The 21,106-nt window shown below is 41.6% G+C and overlaps 1 protein-coding gene across 2 annotated transcripts in view; it reads right to left on the bottom strand.

The window, feature by feature from the left end:
• ADCY7 (adenylate cyclase 7) overlaps positions 1–21,106 on the bottom strand; it is a 601,636-nt gene that overhangs the window by 255,950 nt on the left and 324,580 nt on the right. The window lies entirely within an intron of this gene.

Here is a 21,106-nt window from a genome sequence, read left to right as displayed (position 1 = left end):
GACTGCTTCCTCAATCAGCTTCCCATCTTCAGTGAGCTCCCTTCGGCTGGGAGCTGGAGGGACACTTGTTCAGCAAATGCAGCCACCGGGTCAATCATGTGTTCACATATGGTCTTGACAGGATCGCCCTTCAGGCCGATCAGCGTGCATCTCACCAATACTGAAGCACTCAGATTCTGATAGTGGGGCAGCAGCACCAGTCCTTCAGTCACAGTAGACTGCCAATTTCACCCAGTGGTTGACTTTCGAAGGAGGAGTATTACAGTGAACAGTTTGGTCACATAGCAGTCCCTTGGGTACTCCCAGGACTACTTACTTTCTTGTTCATGAAGAACTTGGTGCTAGAACAAAGTGAGGTGGTTTGGATCTCACTTTTAGACACTTCCTAGACAGGAGATGCGGATCCACTATCTGAGGTTTCAGAACTGGATTGGTCTGGTTAGCTTACAAATACAATCTTCAGGTTGCTCTCTAGACACAGCCTTTGTGCAAAGAGATGATTCTCACAATAGGTCGAAATGGGGATGGTCCAACCAGGAGTATCCACCTTAATGCAGGAATCAGGCTCTGCTTTGTCCCACGCTAAACCAGTGGCATCCAGAATGAAGCTCACTTGCCTCAGTACTCAGACTAACAACATACAGACTCCTGTGATCAAACGTGCTACACATGGACTACACGCACACACACAACTCATCGTGTGGGATGTCAGCAGAAGTTGCACATACCAACAGACAACTACATGAGAGAGATCAGTGCACTGCATTGTGCACATTTTAGAGTCTTGTGAAGCTGGGACCAAGTAAAAGCCAGAATACCAGTTGCACTTGTAGTTGGGCACTCGCAGCAGGGGTATACACCCATTAACCATGCAGGGGGCGCTCCAGACTCAACATCTACCTACTCAGTAAACTTTATTTGACACAGAAGGGCAGAAGCATACATTTCCTGCAAGACATGCATTTTCTGACAATTACTTCAGCCACTAATTGCAAAAAAGCTTTGCATACAAGCAATATAGAATAAATTAATGACTACTTCCTCCCACTCACTGGTGCTCATATGAGAGACAGCCTAGGGCAACACATACCGTGACCAAAGAGTGCAAGAAGCAAAGGTCACCCTCGTGCTAGGGGGATGCGTAGGGAAGCAAAAAGAGAAGAAAAATTCCTCTTTTCCTAGTGACAACAGTCCATAGACCTGTTCTATCCCCATTATGTTGTACATAGAAGAGACCGCCTCTAACTGGTGCTCTGTAAGGAAGCAAATTTATAACCTCGTAAACCGTACAAACAAAAACTTTAACAAACACCACTGTGAGTGCCTGATGAGCTTTAACCGTGCATTAACTGTACTTCAGATAACCGCTTCTAGTGTATATATTCATGTTGTTTATAAGGCTGATGTTTTGATGTAGCATGAGAGTTTTCTTTTTTTTTTTTAAATGAGTAAGTGACCCCCTAACTGCAACAAACTCAGTGATAGATTGTTTTCAGATTATAAAAGAAAAATCAAGGACAACGATCATGCAAGTGCTGCCAGCCTCGGTAAAATGAATAGTTTGCCTATAATTAAATGTATTCGGCAAAAGTATATTATTAGTGGGCTTTAAATGTGGTAAACTGGATTTCATACAGAAAGAATAAGGCGGAAACACACTTTAGGCAGGTACAACCATTAAGTTGTAAGGACAGAACGAACTTTACTAAAACCACTGCAGATAAATGAATGTACGCCAGCAAAACGTATCATCTAACAAAAAAGGCGCTGGTCTAAGAGTTTCTGGCCATTAGCTTTTAATTTCATTTCCTCTGCTTGAAAGCAAGCAAGCTGCTTTTCAGTTACGAAGAGCCTCGGTTTATTCTTTGCAAAGCACTAACCGCAGCCCTTAGTTTTCTCGGAGTTCTTTTGCTGAGGGGAAATCCGCTTACATGGGGGAGCAGCTGGCTCGTGTGAAGAGTAAAACGTTGCGTTTCCAAGTCTACATATGATACGGGAAAGTAAATTAATTGGGGAGGATGGGATTTCTTCCCAAGTGATAAATATATAAATCCTGTCAGATTAAGCAGTTTCAATAATTTAAATCTGGGTTCTACCCCTAGTAGCTTTGACGGCGTAGACAGGGTTAACTCAGAAAAAAACTTGCAAAGTACTTAGAAGTATCAAAACAATAAAAGGCCAAAACTCAACACAATAAAAACCCAAACTATTTCTGGCAAGAATAATGTAATAAGAACATTGACACTACATGACTGAAAACCAATTAGGCATGAATGTTTAAAGTTTTGGGGCAAATATTGCCAAGAAAACGTAAAACTGCAATTAAAAGTCATTGTTAGCATTTGACCAGGACCTAGCCACAATTTCAGACTGATAACAAACAAGCAAAGGTCAGACATGCCAAGGGGCTATTTCCAGTCAAAGTGTTTACCTTCTGGCAGTAATCTACTTTTTGGAAGTCAAAATTCTCCAGTGGGGCAAAGTTAAAGGCTGTAGCCAATGAGGAGCAGTAGGATACCCCGTGGCCTAATGTTCTAATGCACTTGTGATAAGGTGGATCAGATATCTGTCAGGTTTGTGACAGAGTACCTGTCCACCGAGTTCTAAATAAGGCCCAAAGTCAAAAGGTAGACATCTTGACCAGGTATAGGTGTGGAAACTATCTGACTGACGAAAAGTGTCATCAAGTTTCCCAGAGCTTATCCCACCAAACTTAATGACGTCAGTGGGTCCTTGGCCACAGCATATATGACTTCGAGTGGGGTTTATTGGATATAGGCTTAAATCATGCCCCACTGGACGATATTGTCTTCCAAAGAGTAGAGTCAGAAGGCAAAAACTTTTACCAGGACAACCCACTTGGTGCATTTGATCACAGCTCCATAACAGCCTGAAATCGCAGCCGGGTACTGGTCAACCTAGTCATTAGGAGGCAAAGCAGGGATATCTATCACATTTGTGATGGAGTACCCATACGCCAAACACTAAATCAAGACTTTAGCCTCTTTTTTGGAGCTCAAAAACTTCCACAAGGGCAACATGGAAGCTCTATCCAATGAAGTCCTCTTGAGGCAGTATACCTTTGCCACGAAATCCAGTGAAGAACCAGAGGTTTTAGAAATCAAATAATTCCTAACATTTTAAAGTAGTTCATCATGGTCCCTTGAGGACTGCGGAGACAGCACATAGATGATGGGACTCACTCCAGTCGACGCCACTAGCAGGGTTTAGTCCAGACCTAGGTGTAACTGGTCAGTTTGTCACACCAGGAAAAGGGTATTTTGCAGCCTTTGATGTCCCTGTAGCCAGTCGTGAGGTCAGCCAATGAAGTTCACTTCTAAGTTCTGGGTGGAAGTGAAAGGAGATCCAAAACCTTCGAGTCTCCACATAGGCCACAAGCAGCAGGTCAAGTCCTATTCTGTTCTTCCACATGTGTGCTGAGGAGCAGGACGAGGTGCCACTTTTCTACACTTCACCAGGCAGTGGGTAGGGATGGTACCTTGACACTCCCTAACCAATAAGCAATAAGTTCTGAGGGAGCACAACTTGGATGTGCCATTATGCACTGTGGAAGTTACCTTAAAATGTAATCAACATATATAACGTGTTCTAATGTATTCATGTTAATGTGGTGCATTGAAAATCATATTAATCAAGGTGCACTCACAAGTAGAAACGTAGAAAAGTTATGTGCATGTTTCTGTAAGGACATTCATTGACTAAAATATAATACATATACGCATTTATTTCATGTATATGGGATATTAAAATTATAGTTAAACATAATGTTACTACAGTTACTTATCACTTGTTGTACTTGTGAGGAGAAATGCATGTATAGCTATGTATTCAAATGTACAATCAACTGCATGTTAAGTTGGCTCAAATAAAGGCATGAAATCTTTTTCGATGTTTAACCTTCAACATGGAGTTTTGCTTGGGTTGCATTTTCCATTTTTGCAGGTGTGTCTGCACAAGTCTGCAGTTTATGAAAGACCTGTTGTGAGTTTGAGATAAAGGATGAGGAGCACTAACTAAGGATGAGAGAGAAATGCTCCCCTCTGAGCTCCTGGACTCAGGAGGTACACAAAGGTGTCCTGATGTTTGGTTTGTGGGAAGAAAGTCTGATAGGAGCTGATGGGAATAGCACATTTAAAACTGTGCATGGAAGATGGAAAACTACTGGTGATGATGATGTGGATTTTTGAAGGTCCTGCGAGGTCTAAAGTGGTGTTCAGTTAGTTAGGTGAGACAGATCCTTTTTACCCTTTGATGAGCAGATCCCTTGAGACTTAAAGGGGTACAGATCTTTCTACTTAATCTTAGCTGAAGTGGCTTTATGCTACGCACATTTCTCTTGCAGAATTTCTACTGAAGTTTCTGTTATGCTGACAGTTTTGGCTCTTTCCCCATTTCCTGTATTTCTGGAGAAATCTTATGCTTTTCCTTAGCCTAATTAGGAAAGTTAGAATGAATTTGTTTCCAGGTATTTAGATAGGAAAATAGCAATTGAGACTCTAAACATCAAGTGTTGCTTCTTATTTTTTGTATTGCTGCAACTGAAATATTGGTATGTCTTATGCTTGCATGATTTAATCTGATTAGATGATTTAATTCACCTTTGGTGATACTGCAATTAGATAGTAGGTTTCTGAGACTTCTTTACATAAGTCTGGCCTCAAATATGTAATAAATCTTTGAACCTGAACTTCTACCTCTGAGGTTTAATGTGTGAACAAATAGGCTACACCGTTAATCTCCAGGAGAGAGGTTTCTTCCTTACCACTCGGTACTACTAAAATGTTTCATAGGAACCAGAGAATCTAGAAAATGGGCCAGATGCATTTTCAGTTCCCAAGGGCAAACCTTCTCCCTTTAGCAACATATCAGGTTTGCCTTACTGCAAACTAACCCACTGCGCAACTATTCACAGGGATAACTGAGATGACAGATCTGTTCTGTCCTGGACAACCCACCCTGGAGCGTGTATAGGGAAATGAGCAGTCCCCACCTTCTGAACTACACCAAGCTTGTTCTGGAGCCAGCTCCCCCTCTCGCTGTAAGGGAGCCAGCCCGGCCACAGCTGGCCCTCGGATCAAAGGACCATTGTTCCCCAGGTCTCATCTTACACTTAACTCTGAATGGACAGGCTTCATTAATTCATCTCTTCCAAGTTAATGAAGTTGCGGAAACACCCCTAACTACCCTTCCTGACAGAAGATGAGTCACATTCCTCACACTCTGGCCCTTCCTCTAAATGGGCTAAGCCATTGTTTCTGCTGTGGAAGCAGCTTCCATATATCAAAGGGAAAACACGGACAGGGTGGGCATTTGCAAGCAGACTAATGATTATGCTAATCAGTTTACCAGAAGTTCTTGCTGGAAAACATTAGCTTTTTGAAACTTATGTTCCTGTTTATTTATCAAAATACAACTTAGTAACTAAATTGGAGGGTTACTTAATATTAAAAACAATGGATCGATGGACTTCATAGCTTTAATAAAAGTTACAAAAAACTGTATTTTAATTATACTTTATCTTTGTTTTCTCACAGAAACAGCAACAGCTCTTTACAGTGAAGACAGCAGTTAGATCATGCTAATGTTAAATTCTTACATACTAAGTACTAGGCTCTTTATACCTAGTGGGCCTACTTAAGGGTGACTTCCCTAACATTTTAAAACAGTGATCCTTCTTGCAGAAAATTATTATTTTAACAAGTTTTAATGCATTCTTAAAAGCTGAAGCAGTCAGGCTAGACACATAGGCCTAAATCCATCTCCTTTGTCAGCCTAGTGGGTGGCACAAGAGGTGTTTCAGTCCATAGGTGACATTTAAGTACCATGCCTCTGCTGTATTCCCTGCACTATAAACTACAGCCTTACTGGAAGATTTGATATGCCAAATGGGGATTAGCCAATGTTTCCATGTGTTTAGAGGACAGAGCATGTACAGTGGAGACTGGTGAGCAGAGCGGCTGTGTGCAGAGTTTAAAAACCTGCAAAACCAATCAGCAAAAATAGGTGGGGTGACCACGCTATTCAAAAAGAGGCATTTTCTAATAGTAGACATGTGTTGTAAAATGGATCAATCAGGCCTGGGATGAGCAGGGCTTAATGGTAAACAAAATCATCTAGTATCCTGGTTGAGTCAAAAGCTGTCACAAGTGGGTCCATCGTAAAATTGAATAGCAAATAATCACAAGGTGGTAATGTCTTGGTGAAGATAGCTGTGAATTTTACTAAGGCAGAAGACGTCATCCAGCTTTCCACTGCTGACCCATATCCAGTAGAAGTACTGAACAGCTGAGATACAAGTATCTAAGAAATCATAGCCTAAATGGTTTAAAATCATCAGGGGAGGACTTTTCACTTCAGGTCAGCATGGTTGTTATGGTCAAGGTTACCAAGTCAAATGAGCAAGTCAATCACATGAGACAGAAAGCAGCGAATATTCAAGCTATTGCAAGCCTCTCAACTGATTTTCTTTCTCTTAGATAAGTTCATGTGGAACTCACTATCATAATATTGGACTTCATAGGGAGCTGTCAACACCATCATCTCCTCACTCGACACAATGGAAGTTGAGCAGGCTTCACAAAGTTTCATACCTCCTGTGTTTCAATAACATTTGTGAAGCCTTCTGCTGAGTAGGTCTTCAGTGGTTGAGGGGACTATTGGTCAGTACACCCACACTTTGAAGAGCGGGCTGCATGACTGGTACACTACTCTCAATGTGATTTTCTACAATTGTGGTGACCTTTTTATACTCTGAACAAATTCCTTAACACTATTCAAGCTAACCCAGCTGCAGCACCTCTCGCTGGGAGGTTTCCTGGAATCAACATTGTTCTGTGCCCATACTGTTTGAGATGTATTAGCAAGCTAAGAATACAGGTAGCTTTAAACGGTGAAGCTGCCAGAGCCAATGCATGTCATTGCTGAAGCTCCAGATTTTCAATATTCGGTGCTATCCCAGGAGATTCAGTTTGGTGGCTTAGGTTCAAACGTGGCAAGGTTTTGCCTTAATCATTATGATGAGCTGGAAAAGAATGAACCTCAGGGAAGAACAAAGGGAAGATGTAAAGCTTGTGAACTTCACATTACATATAGATCTCAGCAGCAGTCATTTACTAGTCAAAATGACTTAGTCTTTATAAACGGCCACACAGGAAATCTGGTTAGGAGCTGCAAGAGTTATCAAGAGTGATCCTACTTCTGACTTCACCTGACATTTATTGTACACATCTGTAATACCTGTACACTATACATGGTTTAGGCTGACACTCCAAGGTAAGAAACATCAGCATAGTGAAGCACAGAGTGCACTAGTGCATGGACAATTTCCCCAAAAAGTCACCTGGCAGATGCATTTCTTTCTTGTTTTGGATTTCCTGTTAGTAAATGTCCTGTTCCACCACCTCCAGTGCTGGCCATTCAATGTGGTATGTTCCTAAAAAATAGCCCAAACACACTTCTTCTGGGTTGATTTGTTATGAACTTGACCAGCCCAGATGTATGGGAAGGTGAGGCTGAACTAAGTGGTACATGTTAGTATTTTAGATATAATGAGGAGGAAGACCTTAGATTTTACTTCATTAAGCTTTTTAAAACTTGTCAGGGAGGCGTGACAGCAGACGCTCAGAGATGGACATAGTTCACTAATCACTATGTGGTTCTGTCTTTTCAGTGTCTGCTCTCTGAACCAGACACAGTGGAGGGCTTGTGGCTGAAATTGGGGCACAAAACAAGAGCAAAAGCCCCCCATGAAATTAGCAACTTTGTGACAACAGAAAAGGTACCAGCTACAAGGAGGGCTGGCATTAGGCCTGTGTGACCGGTGCAACTGCAGTGGGCGGCAAGCTCGGGGTCGCTGTGTTTATGGGTTTAAAAGCCCCTGCTGCAATGGTCCTTGTGTATCCAGAAATTTTCTGGCAACAATAAAAACAGCTAGCTCACTCTACTGATTTGTGTACCTGTTGGAAAGAGGTCAGAGTTTAAACTAATCAGTAAGTAGCACTGAGGGCTAATATGCATGCTGCAAGCATGTGTACAGTCTATATCACAGAATTGTATTTTATGTAATCAGCTCAGTAGGTTACTGCTTTTGTCAAAGAGATCCTTTTATTACTTGCAGTAAATATATTTCAGTGCCTACATAGCACAGTCAGCTACGAATTGTAATCAGACTGCTGCGTGCAAACTGCAAGGTCTGGGTTAGAACGTTGTTTTTATCCCCCAGTCTTTCATTACTCTAAAATTGCTTAAAATGGTTCATTTGAGCAGAAATAAATAATTAGTAAAGGCAACCGAAAGCACTGTTTTGTTTTAAACCGAAAGATTCTGCTTATCCATACCAAGCATTCTGAAAATATACAGGTCTTGTGGGCCAAAATACTAGGTTGCCTTAGAAATGGCTGCTGCAAGAAACAATGACCTGTTGCTGTTCGCTGTGACTCTGATGAGATTTTTCACTCTCTCTCCACCATATGAAGTATCAAGAGTGGTCTAGAACGCACCATCATTGCTGTGGTTCATGCTCATCTAACTAGTCTCTAACAGAACTAGCAGAGGGCATGGCTTTGCTTCTAAGGGGTCTCTGTGGTCTTTCTAAAGTAGTTGTAGGTTTTAGTCAGCCCTCTGGAAGAAAAGAAGTGGCCTGGGGGCTCCTTTCTCTGACAAGACAAGGTTTCAGCCTTTATTCCTCTTCTACCTGCGCCTACTATACCATATGTTCATCCAAAGCGGATTATCCCAGTACTGTGGACAGAGGTGTCACAGATGCTATTCAATCCTAATTCTTGTTCAAGCAGTCTGGAGATTTCTGCTCAATTTTAGGTTTTTCTCATTTCCTTCATTCATTATCAGTCATTCCAGATGGTGAGGCTGCAGTCTAGATGTTTCCTCCACTAAGCATCTAGGATTCCAGGTTCTTCTATCTGCTCTGACTTTGGTCCCAAAAATATTTACAAAGACTTTGGCTTCACTGGAGGGTATGCTCCATCTTCAAGCTATCCACATTTTCCCATATATGGATGCATGGCTAAGTTGAGTGTTCTTCTTTTACTAAAGACTGCAATGATTTACAGTAGCACTGCAAGATGCTTCAGTGTCATGGATATTTTATCATTCTCCAAAAAAGTATTACTTGACTCTCTTTTCGACTAGACAAGTTTCGGAAGCTTGGTGCTATTTTACAGGAAATCAAGGAGCTCAAACAAATTCCCTCTCAATATTCCTTGTAAATTAAAGAACAGACTGAAAAACTTAAAGGTTTGATTTTTTTCACCAAATGAAATCAAACTTTAGAACTATGTGTCTCAGATTTGGAGGATCGTGATATAAAGCATAATTCAGTGATCCAGAGATATAAAAAAGATATTGAAATTTTTAAACCTAAGCAGAAAGATGCTGGGAAATGATCAAGGTTTTCAAATCGTCACTTCATTGGCATCCCTAAACAGACTGAAATAATTAAAATACAGCAATCCTGATTAACAAACCTGTTAAAGAATAGATGCTACTGTATAGCTAAGGGTATTTAATTTAACAATCATGCATGCACTTTGCATAACTATATATCAAAATTCATGGTACAGTTTTCCACATACCATAATTATCAACTTCATTGAGTATCGCATTAAGGAAAGGATCCTGGTTCAGGCCTTGACTACTAAAACTTTTAAAACTATAGAAATGTTTAATTTCTGAGTATTTTCAGACATGTCCTATGGAACAGTTCAAATGTGTCAAGGTTTCAAACAGCTCTTTCCACAATTTCAGTTTCTGAGGTTCGTCCCAGCGCTGTTTCAGCAATACAAACTCATGGTGGTTCATCATGGCAATTGCAAATCTTTTCGGACCTCAGCTTGCATTTCTTTATTTTTATTCAACAACTTAATCCCACAAGGTGATTTTTGCTGTACTTCATATTTTCTTGTTTTCTCAGGGGTTTGGTTTCACTGGTGACAGAATCATTCGGTTCAATACCACAGCACCTCTTTTGGTGTGGTGGGCAGCTTCCTTAGGTCCAAGTGAGTTGGGCCTCTAGATGCCAGGGTACGTTGGAGGTGGTGTGGGGTGGATCAGAGGCTTGGACAGGAGGAAGAAGGTCCACAAAGTGGAACAGTCTGGGGGCATATGGGAAGAAAATTAGTGCAAAGGTGAGTCTTGAGTATTTGCATATTATTGGGCAAGCAAAATGTTTCATCCTCAATTGAATTAATTTAAAATGATTCAAGTAATGTTAATGGGCTGAACAATGAGGAGAAAAGATTATTATGAGATGGTTAAAAAAGCACCATCGCACTGTTACACTTGTACAATAGACACATTATAATTCTCGTAAGGTATACTGAGTTCCCAGCTGGATTGATCTGCACCTACAAAAGGTGTTACAATCTTTTTGTAAAAAAATCAAACTCTTGCAGAAAACATCAAATTCAGTTAGGCAATGGGTTTAAGTTACTGATATGCTAGACAATTCCTTATTCATATTTGTAAGCTATTAAGGACACAATGAAGATGACTTATAGCCAATTCAAGAGTTGCAAGCATTTCTTTAGATGTCAGGTGTCAGTGTTAATTATTAGAGAGGGGGTTTACTTACTTACAGTCTTCTGAAGGTAAATCTTCTAGGTGAAGTCAACCCCAAAAGTAACAACATATGGTAAATCACACTAATTTACTGAAGTCTGAATGCAGACTAGTAGATCCTTATAGAGCAAGGCACACCTTACAAAAGCAATTCACTTGTTTCTCAAGCAGACTTAAGAGTGCCATTTTTTTTATATATTGCAACAAATAGAGATTAGGGAAACACTCATTATTCCCAAATTGGTTCCAGACAATGCTGCAGCCTTTTTAAGTATACTGTATGGAGGTAACTCCAACAATGGCTCCCGCTGGGCATTCAAACCCCATTACTGCAATATAGTGTGTGGTTAAGAGAAACATGCCAGTTTATTAGTGAATTATTTTAAATCAATACTAGCACCACTAATTTAGCAGTTGTTAGGTACATCGTGAAAACCACTTTCTGGGGTTATGTCACTGCCTATAAAGCAAGGAAAAATAAACTGGGGTAGTTAGTAATTCACAGTATGGAAAAAGAAAATATTGAGGCATCATGCCAACTTATTGCCAATATTACTATGACAGCCCAAAGGCGGTCTATGGAAGCTAAATCAAGACAACACGTTTTTTTTTATTATGGAAACAATTATTAAATGATAAAATGATTGCCCAGCAAATCTTTGAAGAAAGAGTTTACGAGCAAAGATCCCTTTACTATTCACATACAGACCACTCCTGAGAAGATCAATTTCTTACATCACTATCAATCAATTTATAGTGTTGAACATAAAATCTCAACCCTAGAAATGATTATTTTCACCCTATTCCCCAAACGAATGCACGGCAGCCATCTGAATAAATAGCCCCTGTTGATTGAAGTGAGCTTTCAAACAGTTAGATTGCCAAATCAAAAACCTGTGGGGGAGATGGTTTTCCAGATTTGTCTTATAGGATTTTGTTAATAGAACTATATTTTTCTATTAGTATTCAATAATATACTTGCAGATGGATCATCTCCAAACTCTTGTTATAAGGCGACTTCTATGATTTTCTTGAAGAAGGATAAAGATCTTGAAAATCTGAGCCATGGCTATAAATTATGTTTTTTAAATATTGTCTGTGTGTGCAGTTGTACAATACCATATCAGCCTGGCAAATGCACCCACTTGCCAGGTCCATACCTTCCTGTTTACTGCATATAAGCCATCCCTAAAGTAGGCCCATGGCAGCCTCACTGGTGTGGTGCAATGTATTTAAAAGGTAGCACATATATTGGTGGGTTTTACATGTCCTGATAGTGAAATATTGCTAAATTTGTTTTTCACTATTGCAAAGCATTTCTCTCTCATAGGGTAACAAGGAGATTGCCTTGTTATATCTTTTAAGTTTAATATCCTATTGGGAGCAGGAATTCGGGTCAGGGATCTCTGAACTCAAAATGTAAAAATACATCTTTTGGTCATGTTAGTTTTTGAATTGTAAGTTTGAAAACGGCACTTTTAGAAAGTGGGTATTTTCTTGCTGACCCATGCTGTGCTTCTGCCTGTCTGCTGAATACACATCTGGGTCAGGAGGACAGTTGGGCTGTTTGTACATTCACTCTAGACACAAAGGGAACAAAGGTGTGCCCTGCATATCCTGATGGCCCATCACCAGGCTCATTGGTCTTCCTGAACTTCAGTAGTGGAAGGAGTGGACACTTGCACCTGAATAGGGCTGTACCTGCCCTCACACAAAGCAGTCTTCAACCACCTGGAGTGTGTCTGGGGCCAGGCCAGGGAAAGGCAGTCTTGAGCACTACAAAGACTTCTCTTTGAAGTTTACCTACTTCAAAGACAGTAATGGGTATAAGTACTGGACCTCTGACACCACATAGTTAGAATCCTTCTGGACAGAGGAAATTTTGCCAGGAAGAAGAGCTGGATGCGGTAGGAGGGACTGCCACTCTGCCTGTTACTCTGTTGTGCTGGCCTGCTCCTTATTGCTTCTGTCCTGGGAGTGAAAGGACTTAACTTGGCTTTCTACATCCTGCTTCCAAAGGTTCTCCAAGGGCTTGGACTCCTGTTAAGAAGCATCAGGAACATCAAAGACCTCATCTGCCAGAGCCTGAGCTCTTCTGCTGAGAGTCTTAACCTGCCAAGTATTGCCAAATCCAGTTGCTAGGCCCCTGGAGGTGCAAATGGTGATCTGAAGGAGAAAATCCATGCATTAATGCACAGCGCCAGAAGAATCAACACAGTGCCTGTCTTGCAGCTGCAGAATCGATGCAACGCCTGTTTCACAATGGCCCCATCAACATAGCGCGTCTGGATTTTCCATGCATCGTACCTGGGCACCGATTTTTCATCTCCCCCACACCGCGGTAAGGAACCGAGGCTACGTGTTCGGAAATCGACAAATAACCCTTCCTGCGAGGAAAGAATTGAGGCATCACCTCCCCTGCCAGTAAGTAATGCATCGCTTTGCTTTTCTGGCACCTCACCTCCCTTGTGGTCCGCATCGTATTTGGTTTTGACGCATTCCAGGTACTTTGTACTAAAAAGACACATCCATTGATTTCTATGACTTAGACTTGTTTAGACTCTTAAAAGGAGATATTTTGACTTATGTTTGTTGGATTTTTGTTGTTTTGGTCTTGTTTTACTCAGATAATTATTAGCAATTTCTCTAAACTGGTGTGGAGCCCTTTCGTGGTGTTTCCACTGTGTGTGTGTGTGTGTGTGTGTGTGTGTGTGTGTGTACAAATACTTTACAAATTGCCTATGAGATATGCCTAACTGCTTGAGCCAAGCTATCAAGGGGGTGAACAGGGGTTATCTTAGCTGTGTGACTTCCTTATCCTGACTAGAGTGAGGGTCCTTACTTGGACAGGGTTTAAACCACTGCCTACTACAGACCCCATTTCTAACAACTGCTTTCTAGATAGAAGTCTCTTGCACTTTTATCATTGGAAGGGTGGCACTAATCAAAATTTTGATCTTGCCTTTGTTAGTTTTCATGTTTCTCAATGTTCCATGTAAATTTCTGTCTCTGTCTTTTGAGCAGTTCCAAAAGCTTTTATCATCTTTTATTTGGCAAAATCGCAAACTAAATGTGAACGACCAAGCTGGAACTTGATAAAATGCAGGAAGGTCTCTCAATGCTGAACCTAAAATGATATTACTTTGCTGCACTAACCAATGTTTAACTGCAAGTAAATCTTTTTTTTTTTAACTTTGTCCAGATATGATAATTCTATTGCATTACTAATGGTACAGAAAGACGTGATCTACCAACATTTCTAAAATCACCCATCTTTTGAAAAAAGTCTTCACATTTTAATGGCCACAAAGAAAGGAATTTCAGTTTTTTCCAAAGTTCCTTGACACACTGTATCATTATTTTATCTGATTGGAAAAATGTGGGACTAGAAATAGATTTTCTGAGATTCATAGATTGGAATTAATGGGGTGTGCCCTATTCATGATTTTGTTTCGGGCAGATACCAGTTGGTGTATCTTGGATGAACTGCAAAGTTGAGTACATGATAAGCAATTATGAAATAAACTTTCATTTCAGAAAGTCATACATTAAAGTTTGTTCCTCTCATCCAGCTGAAATCCTGGATACTTTTTTTAATGATACTCAGACTGGTATTGGCAACTGGAATTAGAGATTATCTAAAAGAGGTCTATGAGGAATGGCTTAAGATCATTTTGAAAAAATGGGAGTAAGATCTAAGCATCAGAATTACTTGTTTTATATACAAGCCATTAAAGAGGGAATAGCCTTGTTGAATTAACTTATTTGAATGGTGGATACTTTGTTACAACCTGCTACTACTGCATATATTTAACTCTAATATTTAACTGGTTGCCAGGTCCGAAGATGTAAACCCCTTAAAAGCCCCACCACTTCTGAATAGTTACACCGGTGAGCAGAGAGGAATTCATCATCAGATGTTGGAATTCAGGCAGAAACAGGAAGATGGAACAGTGTTGGGCCTAAGTTTTAGTGGATGTTGTTTGTCAAGCATAGTTATTAATCGCCAAGCATGTATGAAGTCTGCTGGTTTCTAAGACCTTAATCGCAAGCCGTACCCCTTCCAGGCTACATGGTACTGTAATTGGCCTCGGACGATACAAGAATCAAAAAGTGCCCCAACTTCATACTCGGAAGATCTATCCACTAGTATAGCTTGTTGTTTACTGGAAAGATCAGAGATAGTTGGTTTTAGTCAGGAAACATGGAAATATGGGATGCATCTGTCACTGTGAAGGAAGTACTAACAGGAGTGTGGCTTAATTGGAAAAGAACCTATAAACATTGATGTAAACTTACAGTGATACCCAGAAATAGATAGGTACTTAGTAGATAGCCTTACTTTATTACCCTTCTGATAGTCTGTGGCTTTTATGCAATGTGTGCCTGTGAAGTATTTGTATCTAGTCTTTGTTACTAAGTGCTGATGACCTGCTTTCTGGAATTCCTTTAATCCTTTTTTAACAAAGTAGTCACAGAGCACATAAGGGAATCTGACACTTAAATATGTAACACCTGGGTATAACAGCCATAGGAGCAGAAAAAGGGAAATCTGCCACGGTCTGAGCATAATAAGTTGTAAGCAAACTTTGCCAGTGCTATCCAGCGACAGCAGGCATTCGGATGGTGCACCTCAAACAACTTAAGTAGTATTCTAGTGATTGATTCAGCCACTCCATCTGTCTATCGGCCTCTAGGTGGTAGACTTGGAATGCCTTTTACAGACTCTTTCTATATGTGAAAGCCAAAAGGGAAAGTGAACTGAGTTCATCTGTCTGTGATTATAACATCTGGCAGCCCATGCAAATAAAAAATTGCGTAATGAATATTCTTTCTAATTCAACTGCAGTGGAAGGTTTCTATAAAGCATCCCATCATTGTGAAGTAGTCTACCACAACCAGGACTGTAATGTGTCCCTGTGATGAAGGCAAACCACCGATAAAATGATTTCCCAAGCCTGCTGTGGGGTAGGACAGGTTACAGTACTCCAGTTACCTGCATATGGGAGGCTTTTGCTTTAGCACAGACATTACAGTTCTGTATGTGCTCAATGTGAGAGCGAATTTGGACGATCAAAAGTATCTCCTTACCAATTCCAGCATCTTCCACGGACCTCAGTGCCCACCATTGTGGAATCATTTTAAAACCTTAGTCTTGCAAGGGTATATAGTGCTTCTCCATAATACATCAAACTACCTTTCAGGGTTCTTTGCTGAGGTTCCTGTTCCACCCATTGTTTCTAAGCTATAATATGTCGTTATTGTCTAAGTAAAATATATTTTGTGAACTAATTGTGGAAAGAGACAGAATGTATGGGGTCTCCACTTCGCTTTCAACCAATGAATCATTTTGTTGGGATAGAACATGAGCCTTTGGTTGTTGACTGTCAGATCTATATGTGATAATAATATCGTTAAACTAAGAAAAGAACACTGTCCACCTGGCATGACAAGCATTAGCACATGTCACACTGGTCAGAAGCAGAAGATTTTTTATGGTTGCCATGCCCCTTCCAAATGTGTCTCCAATTACCAAATGCTTTGTGAATGGTTAGGAGCTCTCTGTCATAATGGTGTTAGAGTTCTCGACTAGCATATTGCTCCAGTTGAAGAATACAATTAACTTGGTCACCAAATAATAATGAATCCATGTGTGATTTAACTGTTGCGGTGCTACTGCTGGGGAGCTGCTACGCAAACCGACAATCTCCAAGTACCCTGCCCTGGGCTCTTGTTGCGTGCAGACTTGATGCACTTGACGAACAGATTTATGAGTCTTATCTTCAGAAACATGCCCAGATGGTGGAAAAGTGCTTTCCAGTTGTATAGGAAAACACCTACAGTCTAAGGCAGTGGTTCCCAACCTGTGGTCCGGGGACCCCTGGGGGTCCGCAAAGCCTCCTCAGGGGGTCCGTGACTGCTTAGAAAATTAAATAAGATTAATAGATTAGGTCCTCAGCTTTCAGTAATGACTAAATGGGGGGGTCCCTGGATTTCAATAATGATTCAGTGGGGGTCCTCGGGTTCCAGTAATGACAAAGTGGGGGTCCACAGAAGTCAAAAGGTTGGGAACCACTGATCTAAGGGATTAAAGGGGGGGGGGCATAGAAACAATCAGTACTGTTTTGCAATTTCTAATAGATCAGAGGTAGTGAACAGTTTTGGAAGGAGTTAATTTAAGCCTTGTAAAATTGGCATAAACAAGTTTTTTTTCATTTCAAATATGAGCAAGATGGGACAATGCCTGGTTGTTTCAGGGAACAGTAATTCTCTCATACGGGACTCCAGTAGGTGTTTATTGAACTAATTCAGTGTTCATACATAAGATACATGTAAAATTACTTCTTATAGTAGCATTTAGAAAACAATTGTGCATGTGTGAAGCGTTGGTCTTTAATTGCGTACCAATGTGTAGATGCGGCGATATTAAATATTTAAAAATTATATTAAAAGTTATTATGTCAAACACATTGGAAAAAAGCCCGTTTGTTGCGAAACTCGTTAACGATGTATTATTGATTTCCCTTGAGTGTTTTTAGGTTGCAAGTCTCCTTCACCTGCAGCCTCGTACTGCAATGAGCAGTTAGAATCACATAGCTCTTGGAAGGCAATAGCTCCTTCTAATACAAGGGGGTGCAGTACATACAAGTCTGGATCTGGTTGACGCCTGCCCAATTCAACCTATCTAAAAGACCATTTCAGTCTATCTGAATGACCATGTCAATCTATCTGAATCAGTATTTCAGACAGACAACTGTTTTTAGACAGTAAAATAGCGGGGACACTCACAAAAGAGGGACTTTTCGACAAACACCCCTGCTTTGCATCTCTCCTAGACGTCACTTACATAATCTTCATAGTTTGATGCTGGCAGGTTTTGCTGTAGGGCCCGAAAGCCAGCATTCACAATGCCAAAAACTCCCCTACAAAGGGTCCCCAGCACTACCTCCGAAGACCTCTGTATAAATTGACGCATTTTGGATCACTGTTCACTTTTTTCAAAGATATTGCAAAGCCACCATCTTACCATCAACCCCTGTGTTATTTTACATACAACCAATAAGCTCCCAAGTGCACAAGATGAACAGTTAAACACCCCTTCATAAGCTGGGATCGATGGGACCAGGGACAAGCTGTGTGCTTCAAGCACACGTCCAGATGTTAATGTGACTTCAGAAATAAGTGAATGAAATGAAAGAAAACTCTGCTGGTGAGCCAAAGGTACGGCGGTGCAGATGGCCGCAGCCCTGGTCGCCTGTGGAGTTTCATGCTGCGGCTGGCGTGCGGCTGACGTCACTGTACTACCTCGGGACACTCTCTGCCAAGTTTTAAAAAACATCAGACACCTTTAAAAACAGAAACACTTCCAGTACCGGCGGCAGTTCATTTATGGTTATTATGGGCAGAGTGTGTAATAAAAACATGCAAGTCCGTGTCAAGAATCTTTCCCTAAAGTCCACAGGAAAGCCGAGCATGCAAGCCAGAAAAACATAGTTTTTTCAATGAAGATGATCTTGACTCCAGAGTGTGGAAATGCAATAAAAAGAGGGTGTTTCCCCTTGATTTCAGAAAAGCCTTATTTTATAGCTGGGGCCCATTTCTCACCTGGTGTCCGGACGGTACCACTGGCTGTCGTAGAAATGAGACATTCCATTGAGTACGAGAAGCAGGTGCGACCCTATGACGTGTTGAAAAATGTAGTTGGCATATGCCCAAAACCATGCTGGCCCCAATCACCACTTTAATTTTTCATCATCTGCCTTTGATCAGAGCAAGAAAGAGAAAAGCAGGAGGAAACGAAGGATATGGAAACAGTGGCGGAGGGTTAAAGCATGGATGAATAAGCACTGACAAAGCCAGTAGACAAGGGCGTAGCTTGGTCAGTATGACTGGAAGGGTGTGCGCGACAACCATGCTGCATACAATGCCAACACACGTTTAACAACAAGCAAGGCTCACAAGAGGAGCATAAGAGGAAGCGGAATGGGGGAGGTATGCTGAAAGGTAGGAGTACTAAGTGAGAGTAACACAATATTTTGTAAAATAAACATGTTTTAGGGCTTTCAAATTAGAGGTGTGTGTGTGTGATTTTTGTCAGTGTGTGTGTGTCTGTGTGCATAAATCCTAGATGAAATTCGACAGACATGTCACCATATCTGTCTGAAAGCTACTGTACCCAACTATTCATCAGAAAATACATTTATTAGGGGGGTGTAACACCCCATTCACCCCCCTCCACCCCGAAACTACCCCCCTGTTTTAGGTCTCACCGTTAGAACGTAAGTGGCAGCTTATTGCCTTTGTCAATGCTTTCTTGCATTGGGAACCACTAACATTTTTATTTTTACTTTACTATTCCAAAATGGCTACTATGTTAGAATTGCAAATGAAAAAAACGTCCAAATGGCCACCTTATTGTTGCAACACATGCAAAAGGCATGCCGGAATAGTAAAGTAAACATTTTACAAAGTGCACGCCAGTGCATGAAACTGAAGTCAACGTCCCTTGGCAGCTGCCAGGAAAAGCGGACCAGGATGGGCAGTGCCCTGACAAAGCCCCCCTGCGGCCCGGGGGGAGAGGGAGCTCCAGGGGGCCCTCTCCGCACAATACCATGTCATGAGAACTCCTGAGCAAGTCCAGAGGGGGTGGGGGTCCCACCATGTACTCAGCAGAGCGGCCCGTTACGTCACTGAGAATGGGAACGCGTAGGAACGCACCAGAGATGATGAGCAGTGGATGAGATTGGAACATCTACAGAGAGCTCTCGGACCTCATGTTAAAAGAAAAATAATACAAATAAAGGAATTAATGGCAGTGTATGGATGTGAACTACTTTGTATGAGTGTACACATCCACAAAATGCAGTGAGTGGGCAGCTACAAAAGCGCAAAACCAAATGAACCCAGTAGCCATTGGCTGTCAGAGGATTTTCAAAAGCCCCTTTCGCTATCTGTACGCATGTGTAGGTTTCATTCTGTGTTTTGTGTCATTGAGTGATGCGTGATATGCGATGGTATGAACTTGCCTGACAGCTAAAGCTGTCCGTAGGCGAGACCTAATCATTATCAAGGACCAAGGATATAGCCTGCTGGGCCTAGTTCTTACCACTGTTTACTGCTACAGGCTACCTCAAGAAAGGACTCTCGATGATCGCTTTCACAAAGTCCTGCCACATCGGTCTCATTCTCTTGAATGGGATTCCTCCTACTGTTGATATTTTGAAGCTTTGTCTTTTTCAACAATAAGCAAAGCTGACATTGGTGACACAACTCCTGCCCCATCTTGTTAATACATTTCGACAGTGCTGCTGAGGAGAAGCCAGCCTCAGGAAATGTCTCACCCCCTTCGGCTGAGCCACCTTAGCTCGCCTGCACGAGGCAGTTATTGCCCTGCTTTTGATCAAACCTAAGCACAGGGCCACGCAAAAGGCGTGATTCTGGGACAGCTAGACATTTGGATTCAGGTTGGGCAGAGGCAATAAACGCATATAGGGAATTCCCCATCCCTCAAGACTAATGGTAATCATTTAATCGAACTCAAAACGTTGAACAGTAGCAAGGGGCAGAGCTGTCACTAAAGTATGTTGCATAATAGTAGTGCTTAGATGCTGGTGCTTTTAAGTGTATCGATTCAGTCGTGCACAGATCGCAGGTTATACCACTGAGCGATTTCATGGGTTCTTTGCGATAAAACGTACGTTTTAGTTGGGCATCCTTAGAGCACGGTGGTATCAATTTACACTGGAAGCAGCGCCTTCAAGCATTGACATTTTGAAGCAGCGATCGGGGTTTGGGTCTGAAGAGGACGGGCATCTGAGCAGCACAGCCAGGGCAACCCAGAGAGAAAACGTTGTACAAATCTGTTCTGGGTTAAACTTGTGGGAGGAAAAACGGGGATCCAAGATACCACACGCGGCGAGGCAAGCAGTCTACGGAGGCAGTGCCAGTGATTTCTTTGTTCTGAAATGTACCCACTGTGGCTCCTCTGCTACTTTGAGTCATGACTAAGCGCTCCATGGACAGATGGTATGCTCCGGGGCAGAACCAAATGTAACATGGTGTTGTCCGCTGACTTCCATGTTGGCCAGGCTTGGAGCCTTTGCGGCCTGCTGCTTGGCACATGAATCCTGCTGCTTCAGTGGCACCTGGATGGCCCCCTGGTGGGGCAGCACAGAATGGCACTGACCAGGACATGTGTGGACAGAAAAAAGTGTGGATGGGCCGTGCCAGCAGAGCCTGCCCAACTGGAAGTATCAACCAATGGGAGGTGGCTCAGGCGAGTGTCTGTCTGCACCCACTGTGTGTCTTAGGGCAAAGCCAATAGGTCTCTCCTATTGGCTTCGTCAATTCTTGTTGATGTTGTATGTATGGGTACAAGCTACTCCAAGAATGGACATACATACATCATGATGCAGCAGGCATTTTGTTGATTTTTTTTTTACATTTACTGTTTCAATGTGGTTAATCTTACAGTAGTAAATTAAAAAATGCACACATAAGGACATTGCAG

Source organism: Pleurodeles waltl, chromosome 12, assembly GCF_031143425.1.
Source record: "Pleurodeles waltl isolate 20211129_DDA chromosome 12, aPleWal1.hap1.20221129, whole genome shotgun sequence".
Classification (NCBI taxonomy): Eukaryota; Metazoa; Chordata; class Amphibia; order Caudata; family Salamandridae; genus Pleurodeles; species Pleurodeles waltl.
This window is presented reverse-complemented; position numbering and strand designations above follow the sequence as displayed.